Source organism: Corvus brachyrhynchos, unplaced genomic scaffold (assembly GCF_000691975.1).
Source record: "Corvus brachyrhynchos isolate BGI_N302 unplaced genomic scaffold, ASM69197v1 scaffold18, whole genome shotgun sequence".
Taxonomy (NCBI): domain Eukaryota; kingdom Metazoa; phylum Chordata; class Aves; order Passeriformes; family Corvidae; genus Corvus; species Corvus brachyrhynchos.
In genome coordinates this window covers 3,924,760-3,940,069 of record NW_008246064.1, presented here as the reverse complement: position 1 = coordinate 3,940,069, position 15,310 = coordinate 3,924,760, and the positions used below count along the sequence as shown (strand labels likewise).

Here is a 15,310-nt window from a genome sequence, read left to right as displayed (position 1 = left end):
CGCACCACCCCGCACCGCTGCGCGTCCCGCGGGGAGCTGTGTCCCGCCAGAGGCTGAGGAGCCACAGGGACAGGTTGGACCCCAAGGTAGATTTGAGTACCAGCGGGAGCTGAGGACCCCAAAATGGATTTGGGTCCCACGGGGAAGCTGTGTCCCACAAGGGCTTGGGGAGCCACAGGCACAGCGTGGACCCCAAACTGGGTCTGAGTACTGCTTGGGGTTGGGGACCCCAAATGGATTTAGATCCTGGAGAGGGGTGTCTATACTATGAGGGATTGGTACTGCTTGGACCTCAAAGTGGCCACGGGGTGCTGGGAACCCCAAAATGGATTTGAGTCCCACAGGGAAGCTGTGTCTCACAAGGAGCTGAGGAACCACAGGCACAGCATGGACCCCAAGCCATTTGGGCACACAGGAGTCTGTGGACCCTGAAGCTGCTTCAAGGGCTTCAGAGCCCACAAGGGGTTGTGAATCCTCAGGGAAAACTTGGACCCCAAAACAGGTTTGGGCACAACAGGAGCTTTGGGTCTTATTAAGGGTTGAACGCCTACATGGCAAAGGTTGAACCCCAAAATGGATTCAGGAACCACCGGGGGCTGGGGACCCCCAAGTAGGCTTGGAACTGAAAGGGTTTTGGACCTTTCAAAGGGTTAGGGTCCCTGCAAAAGTTTGGGATTAGGGACCCATGGGCACAACTTGGACTCTAGCACGTATTTAAATACCACAGGGGGCTTGGGAACCCGGAGTAGGTGTGAACCCCAAAAGGGGGTTGGGTGCTTCAAGGGGTTTGGAGCCCACGAAGGGTTGGGTACCCACAGGCAAAACCTGGACCCTGACACACATTTGGGTCCCACAGGGGATTTGAGCCATGCAAAGGTTTGGCAACCCATACTGAGGGTTGGACTCTAAACAGATTTGAGTCCCACGGGGAGCTTGGGACCCATGGGTAGGGCTGGGCTCTGAAAGGGATTTGGACCCCACAAATGGCTTGGGTCTCTGCCTGGGATTTGGGACCCACAGGCACAACTTGAACCCCAGCATGGATATGGCTGTTTCAAGGGGCTCGAAGCCCACAAGGGGCTGGGGACTCACAGGCAAAACTCAGACCCCAAAACAGATTTTGGGCATCACAAGGGCTTTGAACCCCACAGTGGTTTGGGACCCACAGGCAAGTCTTGGATCCCAGAACAGATTTGGACACCACAGGTAATTTGGGACCCATGAGCAAGGCTTGGAGCCTGGAACAAATTTGAGCCTCACAGGATGGTTGGTCCCACAGGGATTAGGGGTCCCACAAGCAGGATGTGGCCCCCACAAGGAATTTGAGCCCTATACTGTGCTTGAATTCCACAGGAGAAGCTTGGCCTCCACTATGGGTTGAGGTCCAAAAGCAGGGCTTTGCCCACAAGCAAGAATTGGTCCCAGAAAGGGCTTTGGTCCCTGGTGGTTGGGATGCAGACCTGGGAGTCATGTTGGATTTGCCTTGCCTAAGAAGGTGGATGAGACTGGGTTGGGGTGTGTGGGATTATTCCCGTGCTCCATTGTGGGCTCCTTGGCTCCCAGAGGCTGCCCACACAGTGCTGCAAGCCAGAGTGCTGACGCTTCTTTCCAGGAACATTATTTTACTTGTAAACCTCTTGGGATGCTTTTCATGGTCTTTTTCATTATTTTTTTGTGACACAGGTGTCTCATGGGAAGTGGTGCTATCAGGATTTTCTGGCCTTGCCCCTGTGTGTGTCAGTGATTCCTGTGGGCAGGACATCCCTACTGGTCACCCCAACAACAACACTGCAAGGGCGAGGGTGAGCTGAGAACATCCTCAAGCTGATTTTCCTGCTGTACGTGGTTGATTCTTCTCTCCAGGTGCTTCACCCCTCTACCTGGCTCACTCACCCTGTGTCTCTCTCCTGAGCCCATGAAACAACAGCTGGGTACAGAGGCACGGGAGGGATGAGCTCAGCTTTTTCTTCAAATATGCAAATGTCAGGGAGGTAATCCATAATTCAAGGTGGTGCCCTGATGACGGGTGGGTCCTGTCTTTGAGGCACAAGGGCCTTCCTGAATATCCCAGCGTGCAGCCCTCGATCGCCGAAGGAGCGGTTTCCCTGAGGTTTCACTTACCATGTTTGGACATGGCCATGATTAATATTTCCTAACAGGAAGAAGTCATGCGTGCAGGCTTTCCTCTTTGGGGTTTGGGTCGAGGGTGGCCAAGTTCAGGTTGTACACTGGCTCCTCGCTTCCTCTGCCTCACAGGCTACACCCTCCCCGCCAGCCCCGCAGTCCCCCTGGGCTGAGCCCAAAATGGGTCCTGGCGCCAGGGAGGTGTCACCACACAGCCCCTGGGGGTCCAGAGAGCTTCGATGGGACTAGAACAGGCTACAATATCACCTGCCTCTACATGGTGTCTGTGGGACGAAGGAGGGGTCATTTGCTGCCCTCCCCGAGCTGAGTTTGGCAATGAAACCCAGGGTATGGGGGAAAGGGGATATCCTGGAACACAGCCGGAAAGGCTGCCAGCAACCCCCAGGTTACACATTTTCTCTTTTGCTTCTAATAGTTTTGATGAAAGTAAAGCCACTATGAGATATGAGTCCCACACAGGGCAGAAATTATTTAGTGATTCAGTCAGGCAATGAACAATTCTGCCTCCACACTGCCCATAGTTGTGTGTGTGTGAAAGAGAGGGGGGAGTTGAAACAAAACTTATTTTTAAAGTGGCAATTTTTAATTTTTTTTTTTTTTAAATCAACCTAGAAGCACTACTACCTCAATAACTGGAAGCTTACACAAGACGATAAATAGCCATCAACCAATCTAAGATGTTTTCCTGTGTAGGTTAAAAGAAGTATCTCAGTTTGACTCAACATGTATTTTGCTATTTCTTCTCTGAGCCTCATTCCTCCAACAAATTAATTCATGAGAAAGAGAGAAAAAAAAAAAAAGAGAAAAGAAATTTCTGTTTCTCTTTACCCTGAGCCAGGTTGGCAAGGTTTTTAACGCAGCTTTTTCACCTCTCGAGGAGCATCCTCTCCCTGCAAAGCCGGAGCAGCTCGCAGCCCCTGTGCCCAGGAAAGCCCTCTCTGCTTTGGCAAGGCTGCTGGCAGCAGCGGCCCGGAGCTGCCTTCCCTGGCTGGGCGCCACGCGAGCGCTGCTCCGGCGGGAGGAAATTCCCTGCTGACCGGCCGCAGCAGGGATAAGTGCCCTGGCACGGAGCAGCGGCCGCAGAGCAAGCGCAGGGAGCGGGGAGCCCAGCGGGAAAGGACCGGGGGAGGATTCGGCGCGATACACGAGCAGCGAGATAAGAGGTGTGAGTTGGACAAGCTCGGGATGTCAAGCTCCTCGCTGCTGGTTTTGTGCTCGCCCTGCAGCGGGCGAAGCGCTTTCCCTGGGGTTAAAAGCCTCTTGGTGCTTAAGGATGCATAAATCAGGAATATCTGGGCTTGGAGATAGGAATTTTTTTTCCTAGTTTTATGTCACATCCCTGATGCAGTTCTAAAAAGGCTTATCAGCTGTATCTGGCTGTGGTTGTGTTGCTGGGTAATGTAACAGCCCATCTCAGACTGACAACTCAGGGACATGGGAAAAGAAACCATGGCTAAACCAACCCAGCTTGAGCAGTCAGATGTCCAGCACCACCCCCTTTGTCCCCAGCTCACTGTCTGACCCTGGTCCTCATTGATTTTAGACCAACACAGCTCCACCATCTTCTGCAAAGTTGCTCCTGTTTTGACCTGATGCTCTAAGACAGTCACATCTATAGGATTTAAAGCCCTGTGTGCCGTGGTGTTATGGACCTGCTGGGTAATTACTGATACATTTACCAAAATGTGCTTTCTTCATGCTGTCAGTCCTTGGTAGAGATCGGGGCAGGGTAATTCAGTGCTCTCCTACATCCACAGGCACCCTGTGAGCTTGAGAGAGATGCAGAATGTGACCTGTTTGCTGGTGAGCGCTGATATAATTGTTAGATTCCCAACAAACACACAAAAACTGTCACCCTGAGCGAATAAGCGTTAATTTAAAACGCAGGCATGAAATGGGAATTGGGAAAGCGCCTCATCGCTTCAGCCGCTCGCTAGCGATGGTTAGTGGGCAAGGAAAACAAGTATGACAAAACCCCACGTTATGCAGACAGCTGGATTCAAGTGGGGCACCTGTGTCCTCAATTAACCCAGCTCCCAGTTAACTTTGGTGCCATCAGAAAGCCTCACACCAGGGTTTGGAGGTGGGAAGCACAGGAGTGCTGCGTTTTTCGCTCCTTGACATTTCGTGAGTCGTCTGTTTTAGCGCTGAAACGTCTCAAGTGATGGGACCGCTGCAATTTCTCTTTCAAGGGTATCACTCTCACACAATAATTAAATCTCTGGCTTTCAAGCATAATTGCCAATGACAGTGCCTCCAAAATTGCTTCTTTATGCTCGACTGTATGTTCTGTCTCCTGGCAGAAAGGGCTTCTGTAAAAATAAGCCAGGGAAGAGTTGTGAGTGACAGCAAAGGCAAAAGGAAGCAACACAAACTCCATCCTTTTCCCCCCAAAGGACAACAGCTGTCCCTAAACATGGAGGTGGCCAAAACCTGCACAATCCTGGATGCCTAACAGGCCCAGGAGGAAATAGTAGCTCACAGCACAGCTCCATCATTACCAGGCCTGTTGGAAAACTGCAGTTTTTCAGCACTAGGACCTGTCTCCTGCTCCAGGTTGGTAATTGGTGGTGTTGGCCATGAGCCAGGCAGCACTCACAGCTCTGTCTTGAGAGGACAAAAACCTCCATTACTTTATGCTCTCTAATTCTCCCAAGGTGTGCTGCTGTCTATCAATGGAGTCGCCATGAGGTAATAGAAATTACAAACCTCCCCAGACTTATTTGTCTGAAAGCGTTTCTTGTAAAAATACTTATATGAGTCTCCAGAACCGTGGCACATGAGAATGGCAGAGAAGAGAAAGTTCGCAAATTAAATTGCAACAAAAGGCTCTTTATCATAAACTATGGGGGAGACTGGGTGAGAGGGTTATTTCACTTCTGTTGGGCTGGCTGGTGACAGCAGTTAGAGAGAAAAAGTGGGTTTTTTTTGTCTTTTTGTCACTTTGCAGTGAAGCTGCTCTAGACCCTGAGCTGGGTAGGATGATGGGATTGGCCAGACACTGCTGGGCATTCATTTCCTGCGCTTGCCAGTGTCTGTCTCCCTGTGAGCTTTGGTAAGCCCCTGCCCTGTCACTTTGGTGGCTCACAATGGCAACATCGCAACTCCAGTCTCGCTGTGTCTGGCTTTTGCCTGCAAGGCCCCACCAGCCACTGCCCTCCTTGCAAGAAGCACCCTAAACCTTCGTCACACCCCGTTCTTAACCAGCAAAAACCATCTGGAGCAGACATATTTGCAGTGATGTGACAGACAAGCTCTGGAGGAAATACCTGAGCTGTCTGAAAAAGTTACTCCCCCCCCTGCCTCCAGCAAAGGCTGATGAGTTGAATCCGGGATCTCGGCATGATCCTATTTTGATGCAAAGTCGGAGCAAATGGGCTGGACTGTGAATGGGAACATCTGGGGTGCTGCACACCTGCCCCCATGAGTGCTGGGGTGAAACCTCCAGCACAGGAGAGGGCTGCAGTGGCTCCTTAAGAGTAAAGAGTTTCAGAGCAGAGAAGTCAGGATCCAAATCCATTAGAAATAACAGTATGACTAAAGCTCAATTTTCTCCTCTAACAAAGGTTTTCACAAGCCCACAGTATGGGGCATTGCTGCCCCTGAGCAGCTCTTAGGATGCTTGAGCTGGACTGAAACATGAGTAAAATACATGTGAAAATTATGTATACACAGGTAGGTGTGTGTGCATCTCTTTATATTTTACTTGATTGACAGAAATCACAGCCAATCTCCCAGCTAAAAAATGCTTCTCCTGTGTCACCAAGAGCTGGAGCAGCATTTGGTGGCCACAGTGGCTACAGGTGATGCTTCAGTGCTTTCTCCTCAGTGCCAGACCTCTAGATGATGGTGCTTGTTTAAAAATGGAAGCTATCAAAAGGGCACCAGGGCCACATTTGTGTGCTGGTTTTATCTGTGAGCTGTCATTATCCTCCTGACACTTGCAGGACACCCAGGGTCACTGGGTTTTAGAGTCAGATCCTGGTAGCATGAAAAACTTACCCTGAAAAGGGCAACTGTGTGGAATTAGGCACAGAGAGCTAATTATTATTTGTCTTTGCATGTTCTGTATGGGTTTGGTGGCAGGTCATGCTCCCAAAGTCCTTGTGGTCAGTGTTGGGACTTCTGAGCCAAATTCTCATCTGCTGTAAAGCTCTTTAACTCTCATCAAGGCCACTGACAGAGCTGCCATGTCCAGGGGTATTGGTGTTCCCAGTGTAACTGGGCCTCATTGTTCCCTGGGAAGAAGATCCTGATTCTTACCCCCCAGTTTTACCAGTGGGAAACTGAGGCAGAAGGGGGGGCACAGGCCTGAGGTTTTGAGGCTGAGCCTAAACCAGTTCTTGCCAAGCTGCCCTGATATCAGTGCAGGGGAAAAGCTCCAGAAACAGAGACTCTGGATTACCCCATGCAGCAGCTCAGGGGTTTCTGTAGGAATCCTAAACCCTCTCTGCAGGCACCTACTGAACACAGGTACTTGGGCAGGACAAGCACTGCCCTGCGAGGTGGAAGCTGCAAGGGAAAACCCCCACTGAATAGTTTACGGCAAAATATTGAGCCCTTGGTAATTTCATTGCCAGCCAAAACAGATGACCTTCAAAACCTGGAGGCCTGACCTCAGAGGACCTGGGAGCATCCACCTGTCCTCCCATCTGCAGCCGGGAGCCACTTGCATCAGTTTTGCTTAAGTAATCTGTGACTGATCTGGCTTTTTCCTCCTCAGCTTCCCTGCCAGTGCTGGCCCCCCGGCGCCCTGCACTTGCCTCGAGATGCTGTTCAGCTCTGGCTCCTCTTCACGGAGCAGCGGCTGCTGTGCTCTGAAAGGTTACACAGCCCTCAGCTGTCTGCTGCTGAGTCTGCAGGAGGAGATTCCTTCTGTGCCCCCACCATCTCAGCACCCCCTGACCTCATGTGGGGTGTGACGGGCAGAAACTGGGGCACAGGGAGACCTCCTGCCTTGCTGGGGCTGCTCTGTCAGAGCCACTGCACTCCTTGCTATGAATTAAAACCCACAAAAGGGGTGGCAGACATCATGCGGGTAGTGGTAGTGTGACTCAAGTCTTCTCTGGGAGGCAATGCTGGGCTGAGCTGGCCTCGTGCCCCTGCATGAGGGGGCATGTCACTTTTTTGGGACACTCTGTCAGGGGTATGTAAATCTCCTAAATCTGCAGTGCTAACAGTCCTGGAGGACAAAACCTCCTGGCTCACACAGTGCCCCATTAACGCTGCAAAGGTCTTAGGGAGCCAGACAGCCCCACAACATAGCCTGCCCCCAGTGCAGCAGGGTGGGTGATTTGGGGTTTGATGCATCTCACCCCACATGAAGGTTATTTTCCCCAATCATCCTGTAAAACTGAGAACCTGCATTTGTGCTTCTGCCCCTCAACTTTCCCCAAAGAGTAGAAATGAAGATGTAAGTTATACACACTTACAGATACACTTATTAACATAATGTGTACATTGCGGTGACATCTGTGGTTGGTAGAAACCTCTGTAAGACAACAGGATAAATTATTGACACCTCACTTAACAAGAGGCAGAGGGAGAAATGGAGATGAACACTGCTCTTTTGAGGCCGAAATACCCACAAACTCGTAGGAAATAGGAGCAGCTTGGCCAGTCCAGCTTAAACCCAACCATGCTGCAACTCAGAGGGGATTACGGAGGGGAAATAAACCTGAGTCCATTTGGTTTCCATTCTGGTTTTTGAGTTCCTAAACATTTGCACATACAGGATTTTCTTCCAAACTGTGGCAGCTGCAAAAACGAGTTCTCTCCTCCAAGCAAGAGCCAAGATTGCCACGTAATGACCTGACCCCATGAGACAGACTGCTGAGAAAAGGACCAAAACTGTGGCAGTTTCCCTGCATGGGCAATGTGCACATGCGTGCCCAGACGTGGGATTTAGGGGAAGGCTTTGGTAAACCAGCATTGGCTACATGCAGTCTGGAGTGCAATGAAAAGAGCAGCCTTTTTCTTTCATAAAACACTATTTATTTTATTTTGGAAATGAATCCACTCAAGGCAACAGAAAGAAAAAGATTTCAAGAATAGTATAAAAGTGGAGGTCAAGTTTAATTCAGAAAGTTAATGTTGCAGGGGGCCTGAAGTAGGTTTTCAGGGCTCAGCTTCTCCCCACAGGTGTGATTTTCTGTTCGTCCATGGTCCTGAGGAGTCCATGGACCTGAGGAATCTCTGCCCTGCCTGGGGTGCAGTCAAGGTTGTATCATGCACTCTGGAGAACACCACAGCTTCAACTCCACAGAGGAACACTGCAGGGGAGAAATAGTTCTTGAAGTCAAGCATTATAATTTACTAACAGGTTTATTAAAATCTTATTAGAAGATTATTTTTTAAAGTCCGTTTTACACAGCTGTTGTCCTTCTGCTGCTGTCTAATCCTGGAAAATCTCGGTGAATGAGTCATTTGCACTTACTATCTATTACACCCTCTTATTATAAGCCTGAGTGTGTTTGCATTTGCTTCAAATAATATCACTAGAGCCACAATGGTGCCATAAAATCTTCCACATCTCCACTTTTGGAGTCTCTTTTGCTGTTGGAACAGAGGTACCACACCCGAAGGTTTCATGGGGTGGTTCTGGGGCTCAGAAGGACTCAGGGAGCATTTCGTTTGGAAATAACCTATAACTTAATTCCCCCAGTCCTGATCTTTAAGAAGAGGTTTTTAATGTCTGCCTTTTGTGTTTGGTAGGTCAGAGACACATTGTGGAGGATCAAGGATCTGCAAAGGACATTCCTGCTTCCTGAAGACAACCTCAAGCACCAAATATTTGTGCCTCGTGACAAGGAGGACATCTGGCAGTTGTGCCTCAGGGATATCTGAAGGCCACAATGGGGTTTTTTGCTTGGTTTTGATATCTGAAGGCTGTTGAGCATTAAATGTGGCCTTCAGGACGGGACCCTGCATCGCTGCTTTGTTTGGCTCCTGGACATGATGCTCCTACTTCCATGACCATTAAAAAGAGGATAAAGGAGAGCCCAATATAAGAACATCAATTTATGGAGTGGTGCTGGTTAGCAGAACGTGCAAACACTGTCATAATAATAAAACATAATATTGGTGGGTACAGAGTGTGGTTTGGTCACAGCTTTTGTTCCCAGCTGTGCCCTCTCCCTTTACCAGTTGTGAGTCTCACCATCACTTTGTGATGCAGCCCCAAAAATGCCCAAACATTCCCTCAGTCCATTCTCATCCTCCTCTTACCCACCCAGGAGGACTCAGAGGGAACAGGGACATGGGTGGAAGCTGCCCTGTCGTGAGATGGGCACTTCCAGCCTGTGCAAACTCTGTTCTCCTGACATCCCAGAGTGACCCTTTCCTCTGGGTCATTTGGCCAGAAGTCAAGGGAACAGTATTGCTCTGAATGTAACTACAGGAGGGGAAAAAAAAAATCATATTCAAGGTTTAAAATCACTTGCTGCAGGGGTTGTTTCCATTGGCAGAGTCACCAGAACCAGCACAAATGATTCAAAACATTTTGTTAAATGAAATTCTCAGATGATGTCAGAGCTGAGGCTGCTTTAGCAAAACCAAAAGAGAAGGAAGGTTGAAACCAAAAAGAAGAAAAAAAAAATTATACCATTTGATAGAGAGGGATTAGGAGCTTAAAGTTATTTTTATAGGCTATCCAAATATTTGAAAATTTGGAAGTTCATAGTTCCAGTGCTTTAGCTCAGCTCTAGTCCTGCCAGCCCCTTAGTGCAAGTCACACAATGCAGCCAGCTGGGCTGGACTCACTAAACTCACAAAGCCTATTTTCTGTTATCCAGCCCTGGCTCCCATATCCTATAGGCTCACCAACAAATCCCACCACCTTTGCCTGCCTCAGTTTCCCCCTGTCAAATACAGAGATTTCTATTCTCTGCTATAAAGTGCTTTGAGATTTGGCACCGAGAAAAGCAGGGAGGCATCTCCTCCTGTGTGGGTCCTGACAAAGGAGCAGACTGATCACTCAAACACAAACAGCAGCTCTTTGTGGGACTCTTTTTTTTCGTACACCACCCGTTTCTGTTGGACACAGAAAACCGAGGATGAGGCTGCTGAGATGCTGTTTTCTTTCATGCCTGGCACCTGCCTGCTTCTCCAGGGCCATGCAAAATAATCACGTCTTTGTCACAGCTTGGCTAACCCACTTCATCCTTTATTGATTAATAGGTCATAATCCTATTTTAGTGAAAACATAACCATGCCCATGGCCAGAGGATTCAGGTATCGCCGACGTGGAGATTACAACCTCTCAGTCTGCACACAGAGAGTGAGACGGACTGTCAGAACAAGAGCACTTGTTAAGAGGAAAATCAATAATGAGCTATTTGGGGAGGGAAGAAAAACAAATCCCCACCACCACAAATGCATTAAACATAGGCTGCAGTGCTCCAGCTTTGTATAAGCCCAAATTAAATGTGACCATAATAAACTGTTTACTTTCTTTGGGTTTACCCAGTAGAAAGGAGATTCCAGTTTGCCGTAACGCCTGTGACAGTGCAATGTTGGGTGTAGTTTGTGGGGATATGGTTGCTGTTAGTAAGTTTTGCTGGAAAATACTTCAGCCTTTTCCCCTCCTTCCTTTGGAATTGTAGCTAATTGTAAAGTGTTGGAGCTGTAGCCTTGATTAGTTACATCCTCACTGAGGAGTCGGTTGCTCAGGAGAGTTTGGAGATGTGGAGATGGGGTGTCCTGCTTTTCTCTTCCCTTCCTTTCCCCCGTTTCACGTTGTTAAAATCCCACGCTGAGACTGAGGGGATTTGTGCCAATCTTAGTGTCTTTGATGCCCAGGCAGTGCTTACCTTCTCATCCCCCACCATTTGCCAGCTTCCCAGGGACTGCTTGTTATTGCATGAACACCCAGCCTGGAGCATCAGGGAGGGATCAAAATCCTGTCCTTTGCAGGCAGCCCACAATGCACAGAGTGCTGGTTTCACCCCCGGCTTTCAGGCAATGCTGTTGCTCTTCAGTTTCCTGGCAAGGGTGTGTTTGAGAACGGGTGACCCCACAGCTTTTCTCCCTCTCTGGAGCCAGAGAGACACAGATTTAACAGTAAATAATGAAAAAGAACTAGATTTCCTTTGTTATGCAGCTCATTGAATGAGGTTTCCCACATCTGTAGAAGTCACCACATCTTTTATGAGATTTGACTGTCAGCAAGATGTTATGAATCCCAGATGTTAAAATATGGATTTATTTATAACTCAGAGCCTATAATAGAGCACTCAAAAAGATTATATCCAGCCCCCCTCCTCAAAAGATCTTCCTGAAATAAAAGCATTAGCTTTTATTATTTTTAAATTATTATTGCCATATGATTTATCTTGGATATTACCTCATTAAATGTCCTTTAATTACTGGGGCTTTAGGGCTGGTGTGCATTTGGCTTCGGGGAGCATTGGGCAAGGAGAGCTCAGCACCAGTTCTCCCATCCTGAGTGGGATTGTTGCTGCTTGGAGGCTGGAGGGCAGCGTGGGCAGAGGGGTGGCATGGGGAAAATTCAGCTCCAGGAGTTCCTTGGCAAACAGCAAGGGAGGCCCAGCCAGCTCCGGGCACCTGCCAAACTTGGAGCTGGAGGTGTTTGGTATCCATTGCAGCCCCAAGGAAATGCTCTGGTCAGTAAAAAAGCAGTTCCTCACAGCTGGTGACCATTACGCTGAACACAGCGTAGGACATGCCACAGCTGCTATTCTGCCGGAAGATGGAAATGTTTTTGGAACCGCTTTCGGAGCATTTGTTCCACTAATGCTCTCTCCCTCCCTCCTCCTACCCCTCGCTTTTCAAATTGCTGCAAGGAAAACCTGCAAGTGGAAGAGGAGGGGCCCTCCATGGGCACAGGCTACACTGAGGGCTGGGGTGCAAATATTCCTCTGGATTAATTCTCCAGCAACATCTCCGGGCCCCAAAGGGAGCTTGCGCTGCTGGGAGCTGTGCACTTGCACGCAGCAAGAGACACTCTGCCACATCTGTCTCATGCTGCAAGCAAAGAGGGCAGGTCTGAAGGGAAGTCAAAAAGCCTCATCCTGCACAAGAGGAACAGAAAGTCAGTGATTTTCCCCCAGTGCACACAAGATGCTGGTGGCAGCCTCAGGAATCATGGAACAAGTGTTTGAGGCAGTGGTGGCTGAGAGCAGCCTTCCTTCCCATCCTACCTGCTCCCTCCTTCCTATCCTGCCTGCTCCCTGACACCCCCCCTGCCATGGCAGCCCCAGCTCCCTTCTTGTTCAATAACCCAGATTTTGGAAACCTGGTCTTCCATTCCCTTCCCTTTCATTTTTGAAGCTAGATCATCTCCTGGGGCCGGCTAGGAGAGTGGACCCAGTTCAGAGATGGCAGAGAGGGTCTGGCCAGATGTGACCATCCCATGAACCCCTTGGTTGCCACCACTGCAGCCTTTAAGGATCAAACCCATTGTCCACACTGCAAAGGTGTTCCAGCTCTTAGATCACGTCCAGCCCTTTCCAGCTTGCAAGCGATGGGCTGGAGCAAGGCTGGTGCCTGGAATCCCAAGACCTCCAGGCTAAGGGCCAGCTGGACAGGCAGGAAGCACACAGCCCATGAGCCCTGCTGAGCTTAGCTTTGCTCTCGTGCCTCACCAGGTCCATGTTTCCCTATAGAGGTAGTGGCTCTCTTCGCTCCTGGGCTGGGGCAGTTTGGTGTTTTAAAGGCAAGGTGGGAAGGAGGATGCCTTGAAATCATACTTGGGGGTGGGCCTGTTTCACTCTGGGATCTGCAGAGCTGGAAACCTGTACCTTATCTGCACCACACCAGCTATGAGCAGAGGGAAACGCAGGAAATTGGCTGTCAGTGCTGACACTACACAAATCTCACAGCGCTGTGAGGAGGAGCAGCAAGTGGGTAACGGGGAGAAACTACCTGAGCTTGGCACTCCCTGGCTCCTGGGATATGGTACAGAAAGGACCAGAGCTCTGGTGTAAATCAGCACAGCTCCTGAAGAGAAAAATCTTTGGCGTGAGCTTACGGGACACTCACCAGCTTGTAAATATTTTTCTAGCATATCAATTTGTGTGTCATGGGATTTAAAACCTTCATCACCCTAACGTTTCCCATCCCGCAGAGAGCTCTGATATGAATATGATATGCACTTGAGAAGGTCTGCCAGCAGTGTGATGTTACAAAACTTGTGAAATGCCTCACTTAACCACAATATTATGCGTTTTCCAAGCCACATACCTATCTATTACAAGGTCTTTCAGATGGAGCTATAGACAGCCTGTGGGTCATGAGATCCTGACCTTGGTGTGTTTTTACTCCCTTCTTCTCATGAATTAACTCCTGAACTATTGACTCTCTGTTGAATGGATAGCAGAGTTCAGCCACATTTTACATACAGGCTGCTTTTCCATCCTGTATCTCAACAACTGCAAACCCCAAGGACGAGTAAATATTTCAACCTCAGCCGTAAAATTGATGTGTTGCAAAATGAACAAAATGGGTTTAGTAACTTACAAGGCAGATACCATCAAGTTCATAATGAGCCAGAACTGAGTTTTCCTGTCCCTCTCCTCAGCAGTGAGGCTGAGAGCTGGGAGCAGATCATCCCCTTGCAGATACTCAGTTAATGCCTTATATCTTCTTCACTGAAAGCAAAATCCACCTCTGGTTGTGTCAGATCTCAGCCTCTTGAGCCCATCTGAAAGGAAAAGATTGACTTAAGAATCCCAAGATGTTCAAGGAAAATCTCCAACTTTAAAGTTCTCTCCTTGCCTCCTGGTTTTTGAGTCTGCAGGCAACTCCCTGGTAGGTTGAGGAGCTTTCCTCCGCATTCAGAAAGGCCAAAAAATCATCAATAAAACATAAAGTTCCCAAGACCTTGTGAAGCACAAAAAAAAGCAGTAAAAGAGCAGATATCATCCAAATTGCCAGTACCTCGTTAACACATCAACAGCCACATTCCGAAGCAGCAGCAGGGTGCAAATGGGCAGGGTAAATGGGGCTACAGCTGCAGGTTGAACCCCTATTTTGTCATTAAATAAGGGGCCCTAAAACCTAGCGTATAAGACTGGCATCACTAGAAGCCATGCAAGCTATTTCTACACTGCACATCCTACTAGACAGAACCTTTAAAAAGTCAAAAATTAAAACTTAAAAATAAAAGGTTCTGTTTTCTTAGAGGTCAGATGGAAAACATTGTCAATTTCTTCTGTTTCCAAACCCTGAGTCCTCACACGCTGGCACCAACTGTTGGTTTCTCTCTTGTTTCTTTTGCCTCTGTTTCACGAGTTCTTTTACTCAGAGTTTGCATTAAAAGGCAGAAGATGCTGAGTTGTTCTTCTAATTTGATGTTTATTATTTTCTTATCTTTGGTACAGCTGCACGGGATGTGCTTCTTAGTTAACAAGGTGGAAAATGGCCCCGAGTTCTAACTTCCAAGGCCATTTAAAGTCCAATCTATCCAATTAGGGAATGCCAACTAGTTTATTTTTACTTATAACCCAGTAACTATTCATTTATTATCTGCATTGTGGGTTTTTTGAACCAATACCAAACCACACAGATTCGTGAAGAAGAAGGAGAAAAGAAGAAGAACAAACCCACACCCAAAATCCTCCATTTTGTTACTAAATCCCATAAACCTGATTTTTCTACATCTCTACATATTCCACCCAGCGATATAACTTTTAATTACACAGCAACAATCTCAGTGTTATCCCATAATTTGGGAAGCCTTTCCCAAGGCCTCAGGTCAAATCCAGTGTGCTTTTGAAAATCATTGCCTGTCAACACCGAAAGATTGAAATTATCTGAACCCAGGATTCCAACAAAACATAGCTTAGGGTCTGGTAAAGAAATTCTCCTTATTATCTGGAAGTTGCTTCACTAAGTATTGAAATAGCTTCATGTATTCCCAAGGCTTCCTAGCCAGCCTGGCTTTGAAAAACACCCCTCTGTGCTCCTCTGGCATCAGAGATGAAAAGTTTGAAGCTTTTAATGCTGAGTCTTCATGTCTAACTGACAATGAAAACACAACATCTGTCTCCCCACTCCAAAATACAATAGATGCAGTGGTGGCATATTAATAAATATTCTCAATAAAAAATACCATGAAGAAATAGTAGGGTGAGCTTCAGGGCAGAATGTTTCCATCATCTTGGCAGGGCAAAGTCACTGATATGCACCCCCAGATTAAGCTGAA

The 15,310-nt window shown here is 48.2% G+C and overlaps 1 long non-coding RNA gene across 2 annotated transcripts; it reads left to right on the top strand.

Annotated features, from left to right (window-relative positions):
• On the top strand, positions 1-9,235 carry LOC108449748. 2 transcript variants are annotated; one of them, XR_001866026.1, is made up of 3 exons: positions 1-86; positions 1,684-1,838; positions 8,860-9,235. It is a non-coding gene; the product is annotated as an uncharacterized LOC108449748 (long non-coding RNA). The 2 variants fall into 2 exon arrangements; XR_001866027.1 differs by having other exon boundaries at positions 1,684-1,863.
• The last annotated feature ends 6,075 nt before the right edge of the window (positions 9,236-15,310 follow it).